Source organism: Patella vulgata, chromosome 1 (genome assembly GCF_932274485.2).
Source record: "Patella vulgata chromosome 1, xgPatVulg1.2, whole genome shotgun sequence".
Classification (NCBI taxonomy): Eukaryota; Metazoa; Mollusca; class Gastropoda; family Patellidae; genus Patella; species Patella vulgata.
Window position 1 is genome coordinate 63039441 of NC_065879.2, and position 16543 is coordinate 63055983.

Sequence of the window (16543 nt, forward strand, 5' to 3'; positions counted from 1 at the left end):
CTGAGGATTTGTGGGGCAATTACTCATTATCAAGACAAAAATCAAAAACGTCCATTTTTCACTTTTGACGGTGTATCTCTTTGCGAGTGAAATGGGGCCGTCAGATAAGCCGCCCATATAAACCGTCGAACAGTGCCATACTTAACATCCCTATATATGTGTAAATATGCAATTCTAACATCCCATCCATTGTTAATTTGAAAGATATAACGGTAATCAATTTTAGCACGTGTAGTCATGCTGATCATGTGTGTATGGCTCAATGCCACTGGATCATCTACAATCCCCCCGTCCTTAAAACCTGTTACACGCGCGAACATGTGCATCAATCAGAAACACTTCAATTTCTTCAAGCCACGGGCGACATAACAGTTTGTAGTAAGTTGTCCGGTTCTCTACAGAACATCTCCAGCCACGAGAACGTACTGGAGATGCTGCTGCGAACCCCCCGCAGCTATTGACAACGTAGTGATCTTTTACCCGAGAGCTGAAATATGTTTCATTTCATTACTATATCATATTCATATAATATTTATTCTGTGTAAATTTCATTGGACATTCGTGAAACTTATCCCTTGGTTAAGCCAACAGTGGTCTTACACATACGCTTTAGATCATTAGGTATGTCATAGTGTTAAGTGGCGTGGTTTCCATTACAAGCTTGTAGGTAACATGGTCTAGTGTTGTCTTTCCAATCTCACGGATTTTCTCTTTTCGCGCACGCGAATTATTGAAATAAAACTGTATCATATGTTAGTCCCAAAATTACCTAGTCTGTGTCGAGTGGACCCTAAACCTCATTTCTTACTGAATGGAATATATAAACTTTGTAAAGATGACCAAACATATGCATCACCATTATCTTCGTCCCAAAATGACCTAGTTTGTGTCCAGTGGACGTTAAACCCAATTTCTTTTCTCCCTCTCAAGTTTAAATCATTCTTGCTAATGATTAAATGGAATAAAATTTGTAAAGATGTCCATGCATATTCTTCATCTGAAGTATTAAAAAACGGGACATTTTATCCCAATTTTTGGTGTTTTATTACGTTTGCTTTTTTTATTATGTCTGTGCCGGTCATTTTTATTTTTTATTTTGTTAGTAGGAAGGTCGCTAGTTGTGGGTAACATTCAACTTTGGTCCAAGAACGAACTATAGCCTCTCAAACTTTTGTTTTCATTAAATTCATTTTTCAGAGCGAGTTGTGTATCTGGCCAGTACCAAGATATCATTGGCACTAGAAACTTAGAACTATGTGTGTAAGAGGAGTCTGTGTGGTCCTACTAATGCCCATAATTTTTTAGTATTTTTCTATTAAAACATACTTTTCCAATTTGCCAGGTTGGTATCAACTAAATCAACCTAATATGGTGCGGGGATGTATACTAACCCATCTCACAGAGAAAATTTGGCCCAAATCCCAGATCCAAGTGTTATCACCCTCCGTATGGGGCTTTCGCGGACATATGTACTATTGATTCAAAAAAGGTCCTGGACTATGGATTTTTAATAACAATCTGATACCAGATAAAAATGTACTACAAATTATTGAAGAACTATATCATGGAAGGACGAATATCATGATAAGGAAGATAAAGGGGGAATTTGGGATTACGTTAAATTAAAAATGAAACCATTAAATACTGTAGAAAGAAACAAAAAATTAAAAGTAAGTTAAAAGAAAAACTAATACAAGAAATGCAGGGTCTAGAAAATAAAATCTCATCCTTAAACATTCATGATGTCGAAACCTACGAAAAATATTATTACGTTAAACACAAGCTTGATCAAATTTATGATAGAGAAATCCGGGGGCCATCTTATCATCTAAAGTAGAGTTGCGCGAAAAGGGGGGAAAAATACAAAATTATTCATAAGTTTAAGAAAACAAAATGAAATATCAGCATCATTAAAGAGAATTCAAATAGAAATAATGAAATTACTTGTCCAAAGCAAACATCAAATGTAATTTATAAATATTATTCACATCTTTATTCAGATACTACTCATAACAAATCAAGCTTCGAGGATAAAATATTTCTAAGAAAACAGTATTTCCAAAAATTAAATGAAAATCACAGCCAGATTCCGGAACATAAAATTGACAACAGTGAATGTTTGGAAGCATTAAAACTATTTAAAAATAATAAAACCCCAGGCAATGATGGATTGAATATACAATTTTCTTTTAACTATAGTTTTAAACATAAGCAATTATCAGAGTCACAAAGACGATTGATTATTAAACTTATCCCAAAACCCGGCAAAGATAAATCACTTCTATCTAACTGGCGCCCCATCACACTTATAAATGCAGATTTAAAATTTTCAAGTAATTTTATCGTTAAGAATAAAGCCCTTTCTTTAATACTTAATACATCAAAATCATACTGCCTTTATTTCTGGAAGTCATATACAGGAAAATACTCGTATCATTGATGAATGATTTTCTCTCGTAAATATTAAGAAAATAACTGGTTTTCTTTTAGCCATTGATTTTAAAAAAGCTTTTGATACGGTAAGACATAAATATCTGTTTTCTGTTTTAGACACTTTTGGATTTAAACGCAACTATTTAAGATGGATACAGGCACTATATAATGACATTAACTGTGCCTTGGTGAACAATTGATATACTACTCCTTATTTAAAGTGGCCAAGGGAGTACGCCAATGTGACCCTAGCAGCACAAATCTTTTTAACCTCGTTACTGTATCTGTACTATTGTTTATTATAAACTCTTCAAAAAAAGTACTGGATATTCAGAAACAATACAGAGAGAGAGAGAGAGAGAGAGAGAGAGAGAGAGAGAAATGGGGTTTAACGTACACTCGACACAAACTAGGTCATTTCGGGACTAACATATGGTTTAATTTTATTTACATAATTCGCTTGCGCGTAGGGGTCTTTAGCAGTGGGAGGAAACCGGAAGAAACAATACAAAACTGCGGAAATGCACTGCTGTTTTATTAGAGGTAACCCGTGTATGTTAAAGACTCAATACCACTCTTGTTGTAACTGAATAATATGTTCCAATCTTTATTCTGGTCAACAAATTGTACTATTTTACAATATCCCAATTAATTGATGATACAAATTTCATCTTAACAAACCTAATTTAAAAAATTGGAAAAATTCAACTAAATGATTTGAAAAGCCTGACGTAAAGCTTTTCAAATATGACTTGGATTTAAAAATGTTTTTGAACCCTTTGGACAAGTAAAATAGGATTTAATGGATAATTTACACAACAGGTAGGACACTAACACATCTAGTACTTAGGATAAGGCTATTTTTTATTTTCTGGAGCTGTCAAGCCAGCAAGAGTATTATTGTCCCTTTAATAACAGGCCAATTGCCTACACATGAACATAAACAGTTCATATGGGCGACTTATCTGACGGCCCATTTCACTCGCAAAGAGATACACTGTCAAAAGTGAAAATGGATATTTTTGATTTTTGTCTTAATTGCTCCACCAATCCTCAGACATTCAGCAATTCGCCCAATCACGATTTGGGGCAATCCGACCCACTCCTCTTGCAGTGCCACGGCCAAATCTTGCAGTGTTGTCGGTTGTCGTTGACGTCGACGAACAAGTCTCCCGATCAAATTAAACGTAACACACTAAAGCAAAGATACGCTAAACAGTAAATCTTATGCAAGAACCGATAGAAAAGCAAACATGGATAGGATAAACCAGCAAGCGGCAGTTTTCATCAACCCTTCCTTGAAGTGTCAAATTTGACAATGGACCCCTCCCACGTGTATCGTGCTATTGGGTGTCGCACATGCAGCTCAGTGGTTCTGTTGGGGCGATAAGTTTGTCATCTGTGAACATACTCTCAAAGCATGTCAAGTGTCCGTCATGACTATTTATCATATCACAACCTGCATAGGTATTTGCATTTCAATATCCCCTACTTTTTTGGAAGAGTTAGAAATGGTATAAACATACATGCAGGTGGAATTATTTTGTGGGATCAATCGTTAAAATTAATAGCCTTTGCAGACGAAATGACAGTTTTATTGAAAGATTTTAAATCAGCTAGACACCTTTTTGAAGTTTAAAAAAAAAATAATAATAAGGTTTCTGGGCTAGAATTAAACGCTATTAAAACTGAAGCAATCGATTTAAACAGTGGTAACGCACAACTACGTGATAATATTAAAGGTTTTATTTATCGTGAGAAGTATACAAAAATATAAGATATTACCTATTCATTCAACGAAAAATTTCTGAAAAAATGAATTTTGAAAATTGCATCGACCAAATTGAAGATACGTTAAATACCTGAAAAAAGACGAAACTTAAAGATACATTATGGGAGATTAGATAAAGAGCTGGCAGTTCTCACTATAATAGTTAAAAACTAGATAATGTAAAGAGAATTTGCTGAAAATTTCGTCAAATTGATCCACTCTGAACCGAGATTTTAGCGATTGAATTTTAGGCCTAACCTCGATCATCATTACTAAATTCGGTACGATAAAAAAAATACAGTCTCGATTATCCAATCCATGATTAAATTATGAATGGAAGTCGAACAGCAAATCGGAACCTAATCCAATAAACATCACAGGCTAGCTATGCCATCGAGAGTTGATTATGGTCTGGATAAGTTAAATAATGTCTAATTAATAATTTAGATAACATTTCAGGCCTAAAGAAAGACATGCAATAGGCAGATTTAGCTCTTGCATAATGTATGTTTAAGTTTAATATGGAAAATCCATATTATAAAAACATTCTGCGTATCTAAAATATTATATCCTGCATCAGTTAAAACTATACCTGAAAATGTAATTAAAAGCATAAATACGTTATTTTATAACTGCCTATGGAACGGGCCTGATAAACTAAAGAGAACTGTTATAAATCAAGATAAATGTAAAGGGGGGCTGAATATGATTGACTTAAAAGAAATAATGATATGCCGTAGTGTATATTGAATAAAAAAAGGTACTATCACAAGATGTTCAATCATGGAAAATTCCGTACGCTTATATATTAAACGGTTATGATGGACAAATATTACCGGCATATGTAACTACCAAACAGCTTTTTTTAAAAAATTATCTCCCTTTTATCAAAGCTTTTCAATAATTGGTTCCATATCTATACATCAACATCGATATGTTAATAAGACCCCAAAATCAAATCATTTGGAACAATAAACATATACAGATTAACAAAAAACCTTTAATAGATAAAGAATTGATCAATGATAATATTTTATTTTTGATTAACTGCAGAGAAGACGTTTTAATTAATAGGATAATGAATAGTAATAAAATATTAAGAATGAAAAGCGATAGCTTAGCAGTTAAAGTTGAAGAGTTTTTGGATTCAATCGAATACGACCTACGCCTATAGTAAGAAAGCAAAGCGTGCCCGACAATATTAAAAACAATTTTATAAATATATATAAAAACCACTAGATGAGATTAAAGCAAAAGACAAATATAGTAAACCACTATCAATAAGTAAATGGGAAGAAGAAAATAGTTTTAATTTAGAAGAAAGTGAAATCTCATGTGTCTCCAATTTGGTCTATATAAAATGAGCATTAACACTGGGTTACAGAACTTCCAATTTAAACCTTAGCAAATAAATGGGATTATACAATTATTATTATTATTATTATTATGCATTATATCTCTAGTATTCCTTTCATACCTCTAGGTATCTCTGTGGGGTTTTTTTTGTTTTGTTTTTTTTTGCTTTTAATTTCTTTGTGTTTCTGTTTGTTCTACTAAATGAATTATAAAAATATACTATAGCTTTCAATAATAAATCAATGTTTTGTTTGATTATTGTCTTGAAATTTTAACGTGATTCTAAGATATGATGTTACTCATTGTAAATGTAATGTGAACTATGTACTATGTTACTTTTGTTGTTTTTTAGATAAAGACTTTAAAAATAATAAATTCCAGGGCTTGCATCATCGTTGGGAGAACTGGCGAAACTCTCGAATATGAATTTAACACAGATATCATTGCTACGGTAACTTCGGAAAAAAACAAAAATAGTATGACTTTATTTATAATGTATAATTATGGCTTAAAATGTAAGTAAAGAATTAATCAAAAGAATGTATACGGACTTTTTTCTATTTTTCTCTGATCTTGCGACTGTTAATTCTTTTAGGAATTGTTCCTGTTGAACATATATCCTTACACATTCTCATAAAACAACTCTTTGTCCTCGGTGGATTCATCAGTGAGCTGAAAATCGGCTGTATACCTGTTGTTGCTCTCGACTTCAGCCATTAACGATAACTGCTTCCCCGTTTTGCGTTACTTTCAGATTCTTTAAATCTTTCTTGTGGCGTTCAAATTATATTTATAATTCAACTCTATCACATTGCAGTAGCAATTATTGCAAATACATTATAAAAAGGTTGTTCCTCTGAGACAATCTACAATTTCTTCAACAACGAAAACTCAGTAAAGAATAATGACAATAATAAGGCGACTAATAACTGTATGGTGAAGCGTAAAATTTGTGTACTTTTGTTTTTACAGCCTGCGCCCAAGCAGAATTGATGTAGCAAGATCAACATTTATCTCTCTTGGGACAGACAGTGACTAAGAAAAACTGATGTCTATATAATTTATTACACACGAACTTGTTTGTAAGGATCGATGGATAAGAATAAAAGTTTAGAAAAAAAACCAGGACCACATCAAAAATTGATAACGGCATGACAGCTAAGTGAGAATTTGTACTACACTAAAGGAAATAAGGATCTATCAGTCGAATGGTATGTCTAGCTATGCGGTAAGTGACGCCTCGATTGAGAGAATACATGTACCCTTCCATGTGCAGAGATCTCACCAACATACGAGATGTGTCCTAATATCTTGGGACCTATTTGAGTTCTGGGGAGATGAAGAAGTCATGGGGAGCTAGGTCAGGAGAATAGACTGGGCAAGAGAGCGATATTAGAGTCATTGTCAAGTGCAGCGCTCACTGGAGTATTGTTCTGGTGCAGTCAGACACCTCGGCGAAGTCTACCTCAGTGATTTTCTTTGATTTGATCAAACTAAACAATTAATCTGCATAATATGCACCATTCTGGTGGAACCTTTCTTTAGATAATCTATCAGGTTTATGGATTACTAATTGTCTTAAGTTATTCGCCTGCCCTGCATTATTGTGTCGATACCAGCATTAACTTTATCTGGGATGGTCACTTCACAAGAGCGACTAGACTATTGTTCGTCTTCAGTACTGATACTATCTCTTATAAAGTATTCATCACACGACTATTTCAATTTGCTTTGGCGTAAACATTTTCAAGGAAAAGAGTTAATCACGACTCGGTTTTCTCAATATTGAGAGAAAGTGAGTTCGCCATGGTGTTTGGCGGCTTTATATAGGAAATTATAACACGTGGGATTCTTGCTGATGAGATACTTTTCTAGTAACATGGGAAGATTGCAAGGGTTGAGTTTTGGTAATCCGTTCATGGCGGGACCAGATACTTTTGAGACTTCCGACGTATAATAGCGAAATGAATCTACAATTTATGGTTGAAGGGCTGGATGGGGTTTACGTTATTTAAACAGCCAAATAGAGGACCAGGCTGTTAATGCGTATATTTTCACGGGGAAGGGCCAATATTACTGGGACGAAAGGTAAAATGACGTCAATATAAAATAATCTATTAGGTCGATTATGATTTAAAATTTAGTTATTATATATATTCATCTGTGATTTAGCTGGTAAAATATATATAATCAGATTTAATATCTATGAAGTCAACTAAAAGTTAAATGTGATCTTACAAAACATCTAATCTCGAGTTGATTGTCCTGTGGTGTAATAAGGGATTGGTGATTGGTCAGTACATAACAGACATTACAACATGTATATATATTACAATATTACTTATTGCATGTGGTCTTGCGGTTGTTCCCCTCGAAACGATTTCTGCTGACCGTTCCTGCCCGTCCCTATTATATGCTGCAATACAAAAAATACCGCTCTATACAACCACCTCTGTTTTAAGGATATTTTGGAATCCTTAATTACCTTCAATTTTTCACAGTGATTCTTCTCTGTGCGCTCAAAGGACACATTTCTCGCCATAACCGCACAAATGTATAATATTCCAACACTATCGTGCGATTCAAAAGCATAAACAAAATGTTTGAACTGGTCCGCCATTACCAGACTCGCGATCTCTCTGGACTACTAATACAGCAACACAATTCGATGGATGTATATGTATTTTATTTTTGTGTAATCTTTGTCCAACGTAAACTATTTTCCTATTCAGTACCGTAACGTCTAACTATAGTTTCACATTTGTAAAATCGCTGGACGACTGTATTGTCCTTTTAGCGGTGGTGACACATTTTGTCTTGGGATTTAATTAAATGCTGTGATTTCTAATTTGACTATAAAACAGTTTAGAAGAAGCAGGCATAAACCACGATTCGATTGGATTGGCTTCAATTGATACTTTTAATCTGTATCCGTTTAATCTGTAGAATTGGGAAACTGACAAAGAAACTGACATGGCTGTGTCTGATTGAACTGCTAATGAAATAGCATAGATTATTACGTTTTATATTCTGATCCTCTGGGACAGGCTTATACAGAAACAAACGGGTTTCACTGGAAATATCACTTTTACAGACACAACCAATGTCTTTATTCTTATATCATATCAACAAAAACTGACCCTAAGGGATAATCAGAGACAAAAAAATATTTTAAAACGAAAGACAATCTCCAGAAAAACAAGAGCATCGCTAACGCTGCAATATACGTCCACATTCCAGTTTTGATTGATATGGTACTTTTTAAAATGAAGAGAATGAAATATGAAATGGCTGTAATATGATCAGAGGCCAAGAAGGCTAGGCGTCGGGTTTGTTTTGCCAAATTTACAGACAAAATACTAACAATAAAGTGGGCGTGACACTGCCCTACGAGGTCGGGGCAAGCATCAAAATAAATAGTTGCTGTCTTTATGGTTTAAGGAATAAATATGCAAAATTCCAAGATGATCCATTCAGAATTGCAGCCTGTAGACCACAAATACAAAAACTGGGCGTGGCTCTGCCCATGGGGGTTGGATATGGAAACAATATAAATAGGTACCATCCTGTTATTGAAATGACAACATCAATAGTTGCCGTCCTTAGGGTATAAGGAATAAGTATACCAAGTTCCAAGATAATCCATTCAGAATTGTGGCCTTTGGGCGTTAAAGCCAAAAATTGGGCGTTGCTCTGCCCCTGGGCGTCGGGGCATTCACCAAAATCAATAGTTGATGCCCTTAGGCTATAAGGAATACATATGCCAAATACCAAGTTGATCCATTCAGAATTCCGGCCTGTAAACGATAAACATTAAAAATGGGGCGTGGCTCTGCCCCTGGGGGTTGTGACATGCAATTGTCGTCCTTAGGCTATAAGGAAACATATCCCAAGTTCAAAGACAATCCATTAAGAATTGTGGCCTGTAGGCAACTCACAGAGACACAAAGAACAAAATGGGTGTGGCTCTGCCCCTGGGGGTTGGGCAATCACCAAAAAAATAGAGGTCATCCTTAGGGTATAACGTATAGGTATAAAAAAGTTTTTCGAGATCATCGATTAAGCATTGCAGGATGTAAGTGACATACAGACACACAAAAAGAAAATGGGTGTGGCTCTGTCCCTGGGGGCTGGGCATTCACCACAAACAATAGGGATGTTCCTTAGGATAGAAGGAGTAAGTATGCAAAGTTTCAATGTGATACGTTAAGAAATGCGGTCTGTAGATGACAAACAATGAATACAAGAAATGGGCGTGGCTCTGCCACTGGGGGTCGGGCATGCACCAAAAACAATAGGGATCATCCTTAGGGTATAAGGAATTCATATGAAAATTTTTCAAGACGATCGATTAAGAATTTTGGCCTGAAGGCAACACACAGACACACAAAAAGGAAATGGGTGTGGCTCTGCCCATGGGGGCTAGGCATGCACCCCAAACGATTGGGATGTTCCTTAGGGTACAAAGAATAAGTATGCAAAGTTTCGAGATGATGCGTTAAGAAATGCGGCCTATAGACGACAAACAAACAAATATAAGAAATGGGCGTGACTCTGCCCCTGGGGATCGGGCATGCACCAAAAACAATAGGGATCTTCCTTGGGGTATAAGGAATAAGTATACCAAGTTTGAAGAAAATCCATGAAGAATTGCGCCCTGTAGGCGAACCACAGACACACACACACACACACACACACACACATACATACATACACACACACACACACACAGACAGGGGCGACGGCATAATACGTTCACATTATGAATGTGGACGTATAAAAAATGGCGAAACCATCAAACCAATAGTTGCTAATAATGAATTATGAGGCGTCCGTGTTATTTGGCTTTTGAGTGATATAACTGTCGATAAAATGCTCTTTATAAATTTTCTATGTCCCACTTAAAGCAGGGTAAACTGTAAGTGTCCTGTCCTTCGCTTTAATCTTGTATTAATATTTAAACAGCTTATTGCTTTTAAGTCATATTGTATGTGTCGGTAAGCTTGAGGTAATAGGATTCGACCATAAATAAAAGTAGGAGACGGGTTCAATATCCAACTAATAACACATCACATATGGATTACTAACATACTATATATATGTTTTTCCTTTAAATATAAATAGGAAAAGGGTTGAATATCTTATATGACATATAGTCCAAGAGAATGCTTACAAATTATTTATTCTGGGGATGGTTTAAGGTGCGCCATACTAGAACAAAACTCACTTAAAACTCATTCAAATCTGGTGTATCCTCGCTTCGCTACACAAAATAATACATTAATCAAAATAATGTTAACCCTAACTTAAAGATGTATTATGTAAAGGGCTGACAGTTCTCGCAATAATACTTTAAAAATAGATAATGGAAAGGGGATATACAGAAAATTTCAGTCAAATTACTTTATTCTGAGCAAAGTTATGACTGTTTGAAAAATACTATAGACAATTATTAACTTGAATTATTATACGACGATCGCGTTTCAATCCATTCAAAATTGTGGGCCTTTCGTGTGAATAAATGTCTTCTTAATAATTTATAAAACATTTGAGACCAACAGGCCGATAGAGAGATTTAACTTTTACTTAATAATGAATATTTAAAGGCACAACGAACGGCGGGTCCCAAAAATAAATATAAATTATCTAAAGTGATATAAATTATTTCATAATGCATTTTTACATTTCTTATAGATGAAGCTTCGACCTTTGAGAGCTACACACTCCCAACACAGGGAAGTACTAATATCCGTCCGGGTGGTAACCCGAGCAGACACACGTTCTCACAATCCCCCCACCTCCATCGTCTCTAAATAGAAGTTCTTTAAGTAAAATGTTTCGCTCAGTAAAAGGTTATTTTGAGACCAACGCGTGATAAGTAATTAAGAACAATCTATTATTACCTCATTATTGAGAAAAACTTGCAATATCAATTAGGTTGATTGTGTATTTAAAATTTAGTTATTATATACATTCATCTGTGATTTAGCTGGTAAAATATACAATCAGATTTAATATCTATGAAGTCAATTAAAGGTTAAATGTGATCTTACAAAACGTCTAATCTCGAGTTGATTGTCCTGTGGATACCCAGCAGGTTGGACAGGCGATCCTACGCCACTTGACTCAATGACAGACCTTCTGATCGAACGCACACGCGTTAACCATTCGGCCCCCCCCCCCGAAAAAGTACAAATATCTTACCGGAATCTGAAATATTTAATAATAGTATCAATGATAAATGAAACGAAAAAACAGAATATATAATTTATTTTCGATATACAAACATATTGATATTCAATTAATTGTTCTTTTATTTCATTTGTTATAAGTACTGACCCATTATTTTACATGGGTTGGTTTTGTGCGGTCTTGGTAGTGTGGGATACTGAGGGAGATAACTAGAATGGTGATAGAATTTTTCCTTGGCAGTTGTCTTCTTACTGCTGCCCTTCTTAATTATTATTTTGTGTGGGTGCCTTTACACGTACTACCAACATGACATGACTTGATACATTTTATTTGACAGTCCAGCTTTGGATATGTTTGACAAGCGGGAATGTTCGAACCCTGTGCCGTAGCCACGTAATATAATCAGAAATATTCCACAGATAAATCAGATTGGAGCAAGGATATATTATAATAAAAAGTCTAGACTAAAGAAGATTGAAGGATCCACGATAATTAAATCATTGTTACAAGCATTCTGGGTTCTTTATTTAATGGATGAAGGTTAGACAGGGTGAAGTTTTACGCCTGGATAAATTACTTTGCGATTAATGTAAGCAGGGGGTTATCTAATTATTGCTTTCCCTGTAGTTCCTCTACTTACAGCAATTCTCCCTTTCTCCCTCTTTCCCCATTTTCCATGGCATATTTTGAGCTGACTTTGAATTAATGAAATCACTGATCAAAATGACGCCACAGCCGATAGATTCCTAGAAACTGTCAACCCCCTTCAATACCTTTATCCAAATTAGGCTCGTTATGGTTATAATGGTTAAAATGATCGGAATGTCAATGGGGGAGAGATTTACCAGTCTTAACCCTTCGCGTTTTATTCCGCTAATATTCCGTATAACCAAAATTTAGCAGAGGTTATAATTTGGATTTAAGATTTGGGCCGTGTAATGAGTCCGATTTCTAAGCAATGTACTTCACAATCTACAGAAATGGAATACTTTTGGATTATGGACTGACAGTTTACCACAGATATATTGTATTATATTCATTATAAGATTAAAAAAAGACAAACGAAGATTAGAGACAAGTAATTCCACCCCTGTAACAGGACCTTCTGATTTGTCCGTCAAAATAAAAGTAGATAGAATTAAGGGTGGCGCGGATATTGGTTAATTGGGTCAATTGTGGAAAATCTCAAGAAAGGTCATCCAGTACTCTGTAATGCCGATATAGGTTAATCAATCTTCAGATCGTAATGAAACTGTCCGTCTGGATGTCAGTGTATTTAACAAAAATATCCTTTAGAAACACTCGAGTCTTCACCAAAATTGTCATCTAGTGGATTCTAGAAACTCGATTAACTACTATAGCGCGGTTACTAATTTGTTACACAAATCTATCCGGCGTCCTTTCCACTGCGCTATATTTGAGTATTTCACATAGCTAACTTTTTTTGTTGTTGTACTTTCGTATAAAAACGAAACCAAAAATGAAATACATACGTTGTGCGAATTGAACAGTATTGTGATGGGGCACTGTCTGAATCGCGTAGTAATCTTATTATTTAAACTATATGTTATTGGTTGTTAGAGTCGTCTGTGAAGAGTTTTGGTGGTTGAACAGTGTCGTCGTAAAGATCAACGGCAATACATAAGTAAACAGTGTAGAAAACAATATAAGGTCAAAAGCAATATTTAACTTAACTAAAACAATGTATAGAACAATGAGAGAGAGAGAGAGAGGGGGGGGGGGGTAACGTCCACTCGACACAAACTAGGTAATTTCGGAACTTGCGCGTAGGGGTCTTTAGCAGTGGGAGGAAACCGCGGAGGACGCGGAGATTACACGTGAGGTTGGACAGGCGACCATATTCCTTGTTCCTTGTCAAGTAGAAGGGGGGAATCGAAACCACGTCACTTGACTCACCGACAGACCTTATGATCCAACGCGCACGCGTTAACCATTCGCCCCCAAACCCCCCGTAGAGAACAAGATACATGTATCAATAACAAGATAGACAAACAAAAACAGGCTCGGTCAAGAGGGATTGAGATTTTGAGATTTTACACATACTCAACATGAATTAGGTTGTTGTTGTTTTTTGGGTTTCTTTTTTAGGAAATGTTTGTTTCAGTAATATTAGCTCTGAAGACGCCGTAAAGCCTAAAGATCTTGGCACTAATGTAAAAGTTATTTAAATATAGATTATTCCATCCAAATATAAGTATTTTTTGGTATATTATTATATATATATCTTAATACATTGTTCAACGGGAGTTCCGGTACCCTAATACTGCATTGTGGAGACGTGGAAAGTAACTCCGAACTGAGTAGTGCAAGAACAAGGAGAGTAGACTATCTTAGGTTGAATAGAGCGGTTGATGATCGGAGTATTGCCGGCATATCGAAAAGAAGTAAAAATGGCGCAAATTCAACAGTTTAACAGAAGAGAGAAAACGTTTGAATGAAGAAATATTTAAAGAATACTCGTGTAATTTTCGAAAAAAAAAACCCACATAAAAGACAATCTTTCACCTGTTGGCTGATAAACTAGATGACTTCGAGGAATACCGAAAAGTAGTTCCCACTCCCAAGATCAACACACTTGCAAGTCACAGATATAGTAGGTATTATAACCCCGTGATGTTGATATCATGGAACGATTTGGTGATGAAGAAGCTGGTTTTGAAGATATCATGGTTCTTTGCATGATCACCTATTTCAGTAATCCAACGAGTCTAGCATAATTATATGCCATTATCCTATGATTTGATGAAGAGTGTTAAAAAATGTTAGGCTAAAAATGTAGTTAGAATTAATTTGACAAAATCTAATGTAGATTTGAATAATTCTGTACCGAATGTTTGTAAACTAAATAAAATGTTAATTATGAGCAACAGGATCGTTTTCTCTTGGAAATTCTAAATCATGGAGATAGTATACCATAGTATATTTATTTTAAAGCATAGCTTCATGATAGTAAACCATTCATGAACGATAAAGCATATTGGCGTCGCTCATGGCCTTCCATCCATCTTTCTTTTTGATATCGAGACTTTTTATTCATAAGTGCTGGGCTGATATAATTATTTAACCATTCAAAATTCAGCTTCACACATCAGTTATTCGTAGATACATTGTCCTTACCCATTGCTCACGTCGTCGATCGCCATTTCCGCCAATTGCGATAGAAATATAATTTTCTCCATCGGAAACGTGATAGGTCAGAGTTTTCAAATAATATCTAGCATTTTAAGGACGTAACATGTCGGATAAAAATAGTGCATTAAACTATATTAAACAGCAAAAAAATGTCATTACGATCTCAAAATTAGAGAGGCACTTTAATAAAATCATTCTAGAAAACGACTTACTAAATGGATCAAAGTAATTTTTTGTGAACAGTATCACAATTCCAAGACATTACGAGGAGGTTTAGAGTCTGTGCACAGTCTATACATCAGTGTATACATCTGGTGTTCCACCGCGAGTGTCAATAACAGCAATGCACTGTCTGTACATGGAGTGGACCAGATGATTTATGATCTCCATTGGCACCTGGAACCACACTCTCAGAAAAGTCTGGCGCAATCCATCAGGTGTGTTTTGTTTCGGTACGACGTTATTAAGTCTCCTCTGGATTTCATCCCAAAGATGTTCAATCGGGTTTAAGTCCGGGCTAAGGGCTGGCCAGTGCATAACGTTGACACCGTTCTGCTGTAGAAAGTACCCCGAGTAACTCTGGCGATGTGAGCACGGGCGTTGTCATTCTGGAAAACGTTGTTTCGATGACGTGCGAAATGTGGTATGACGTGAGGTCTGAGAGATTGGTCGATGTAGCGCACTGCTGTGATGCCGCCTCCTCTCCCTGGACCAAGATTTTGGAACACCACAAGACCCACTTACTGGTTCCGGCCGATTCCACCCGAACCATTATGCTTGGATCTCCCCATGGGTCTCGTTCCAAGACACATTGGTCAGAATAACGCTGGTCCTGCCATCTGCAGTTGATACGCAATACCGACGCTCATCTGTAAACAGAACAGTTCTCCATTGCCTGTGCCGCCAGTTCTGGTGTTGTTGCGCAAACTGTAGACGTTCACGTCGATGGCTAGGGGTGAGGATCGGTCCATGGTAAGGTCTACGGTAATGGATGTTCTCTTTGGTGAGACGTCGGCGCACTGTATCGGTACTGATGGGTCTTCCGTGTGTTCCCACTGCCTGACGTGCTGTCCCAGATGCCTATGTGAAGGGATTCTGCACGTGCTGTCGCACAACATGGCGGTCTTGTCGGCTTGTGGTAACCCTTGGTCCACCAGTTCGGGGCGATCATCCGTGGTGTTGGTGACCCGAAAGCGTTGCTGGAGACTGTAGATGGTCCGAACATTGACCTGGAAGTGATTGGCAACGGCTTGGGCAGTGTGGCCAGCGTCGAGTCTTCCAAGCGCCTGGTTCCTGTGAGCTGTCGTGAGTCGTGGCATACTACTGACGTTGTAGTGTGAATGATTCAACCAGGTATGGGGGTGCATTTTATAGGGGTGGTCCCGGTGAACAGCCCGTGCAGCATGAGTTACATGAAAATCACGGAGAACACATTACCATCTCAGAAGTCAGGTTGCGTTTTTGAGAACATTTCCTGGGTTCAATTCTGTGTTTGGGAAGGAGCCTTATTGCTCAGATAAAGTTGGAGATGTGGTCACAAATATACAATAAAAACATTTGGCAAGTTTCTTTTGCTGCTTAGTATAAATCAAATCGACGATGTTATTTTAATCAAACTAAATAAGTCTGGTTATGTTA

The 16543-nt window shown here is 36.4% G+C and overlaps 1 protein-coding gene across 1 annotated transcript in view; it reads right to left on the bottom strand.

Annotated features, from left to right (window-relative positions):
• LOC126813741 (thyrotropin-releasing hormone receptor) overlaps positions 1–16543 on the bottom strand; it is a 116218-nt gene that overhangs the window by 98707 nt on the left and 968 nt on the right. The window lies entirely within an intron of this gene.